General features: G+C 42.5%; 1 pseudogene; it reads left to right on the top strand.

The window, feature by feature from the left end:
• Positions 1–203: 203 nt before the first annotated feature.
• On the top strand, positions 204–983 carry LOC105004485 (annotated as a pseudogene).
• The last annotated feature ends 1,898 nt before the right edge of the window (positions 984–2,881 follow it).

Raw genomic sequence — 2,881 nt, forward strand, 5'->3', positions numbered from 1 at the left:
GGTGCATACAGCGTGCTGTGTGGAAATTTTGTTTATCGTAATCCCATATTTTTGCTTAACTTGTAAAAACACACCAACAGAAATCGAGTGCTTGGGATGATGGATTAAGAAGAATATTGAAATTCTGTGGAAAGTTTCAAACTGCAGCACATTGAATTTTCACCCTAATCCAGCAGCTCTGCTGCTCACTTAAATGCAGCTGAATGAAGACCCCGTTTGGGAAGACCCCTGGTCAACAGTCCAGAGCTGATGCAGGCCATGCGGGTTTATCAGCAAGTATCGTGAAGAAACGGACATTCCACAAAAAACGACTGCATGGTGTGAGCCCACCTGTTTCCCAGCCCCAGTGGAACAGTGTAGGCTGCAGGATTCAGCACAGGCGGACAGAGGGAATGGCCTCGTCACCCAGTGGAAAGGAGCCATTCTGGGCCAGGTGCCTGTAAGTCTTTCTTTGTATCTTATAAAATGCGATGGATTTGACTGTGTTTAGGTACTAGAACTTAATAAAGATGAGTTTCTACACTTGAAGTCCTGCCTGATAGGGAGGACCTTTGTAACATTTCAAATCGGTGATGCATACTTAGCCGACACAATTGGCAAAGCAAGGGAGCAGATGTTTGAGACTGAGGATGGTTCTAAAGATGAGTGGAGGGGAATGGTCTTAGCACACACCCCTGTAATGAACACATGGCTTTCCATCATCTAGAAAAGGATCCTGTCTTGTACATGTACCAGCTCTTAGATGATTATAAAGAAGCCAACCTTCACATTATGTCTGATTCTAATGATTCACCTCCAGCAGAAAGGGGAACTGGGAGAAGTTGCAGACAGCCCGATAGGCAAACAAATGGAATAGGCCAAAGAAGATGGCTCTGAAAAGACCGGCATGGTCATTCATCAAGTAGGAGCCATACCATCTGTCTAGTTCATTGTCTGATGATGACTTCCATATTTTTGCCTGTGATCTGGTGAAAACAGCCTGATATCATGAACTTTGCCAAATTTGTGGAACTATTAAATGTATAATTTGTAGACATAAAGACTTGATTGCTTTCCAGTTTAATGAAAACTTAAATGTCCCTAAGAACACAGATATCTGCCAGCAGAACTGGTTTTGTTCTGAATAGTACAGATTTATGTGACCACAATGCATTTTGTGTAAGGAACCCCTTCCTCTTAAAAGAAATCTGTCTGTTTGGAAGGGAGTTACAGGCAAGTCTGGTAAAAGCTGAGGCTTCCCTGGTGGCTCAGACAGTGAGAATCTGCCTGCAGTGCAGGAGACATGGGTTCGATCCCTGTGTTGGCAAGATCGCCTGCAGAAAGGAATGGCTATTGACTCCAGTATTCTTGCTGGAGAATTCCATAGACAGAGGAGCCTGGTGGGTCAGAGTCCATGCATTGCAAAAAGTTAGACACAACTGAGCAACTAACACACTGGTAAAAGTTAAGCTAGTATCATAGTCATTTAACACTGTAATAGATTTTACCCACATTCCCCTTCCTTCTTAACACTCTTATTCTGCTGCCATAATGCAAGCATAATTTTGTATTTTTGTTACTGAAAGGTTGTGGCTATGAGCTACAATCGACGCCCGGGGGTCGGAAATTCTTGGCCTCCAGAGGAGAGGATTTCCATCTGGGGCCAGCAACCTGGCTTGATCACTTGGAGCTTTTGTGTATCAAAGTTTTATTAAAGTATAAAAGAGATAGAGAAAGCTTCTGACACAGACATCAGAAGGGGGCAGCAGAGTACCCGCTTGCCAGTATTTAGCAAGGCGTCCTATTACTCATTGATCATAGGTGAAAGAAACACCTCAGGGAGAGAGTTGCACCCTACAACATACATATCTGCACAAGGGGAGTCCTCTCCCCTTGACTAGAGGTCTAGACTAGAGGTCTCTGGGACAGATGTGTAAGTCTTGAAGGAAAACAGACCTCCAAACAAGATACATAGTCTCATTAACATACCTTAAGAAATAACATTTCCCTGAGTAAGATGTATTGCTTGGTTGGGCAATTAGCAGCTCAAGGTTGGAAAAAAGTTACTTTCAGGCAGAACGGACTGTTGTCATAGCAACACAGAATTAAAGGAGCCTCCCACAGTGGCTAAAGCAGGAGCAAAGGAATGTAGAAAAAAAAAATGTCTGCTGTTTGCCATTTGTCTCCTCCCGGGCTTGGGGACCTCTGGCTTCTCCGGGGAGATCGGCCTAGCCATAAACCCTTTCATTACTGCCTTTTATTAGAGGAATATATATGTATGTATGCATATCTACCTACCTACCTATCTATATTAGTGTGTACATAGACATATATGTTATATTTATGTACACACACACACACACACGCACACACACTTCATTGGCAGTCCTTACTTTGTGGTTGGGGTGGGAGTTAAATAATTTTCTCCAGTTTAACAGAAGTGTTTGATCCAAGTTATTTATATGTAATGTGTTACTGCTGTTTATTTAAAATTAAATTTGGGCACAGGAAGCACATGGGGACATTCAGCTTGTTTTAAAATTCAGAAGTCCAGAGCCTCATTTAAATCTAGAGGCTTAAAGCTAAATTCAAGCGTGAATCACTTGTCAAGAGTTAATGACCCACATTAGAATTTACAAAACAATTGGAAATCTGGGTAAAAGTCTGCCTTTCATTCTAAGCTTTGTCCATTTTTTATTATAAATACTTTTCTAAAGCAAAACCCAGGTTCTCGGTCCACACTGGGTAATGCAGACGTATTTTGGATGGTGCATATGGTCCATTATTTGTACAAATTCAGTTCAGTTCAGTCACTCAGTCGTGTCCGACTCTTTGCAACCCCATGAATCACAGCACGCCAGGCCTCTCTGTCCATCACCAACTCCCGGAGTTTACTCAAACT

This window comes from Bison bison, unplaced genomic scaffold (genome assembly GCF_000754665.1).
Source record: "Bison bison bison isolate TAMUID 2011002044 unplaced genomic scaffold, Bison_UMD1.0 scf7180017858048, whole genome shotgun sequence".
Taxonomy (NCBI): Eukaryota; Metazoa; Chordata; class Mammalia; order Artiodactyla; family Bovidae; genus Bison; species Bison bison.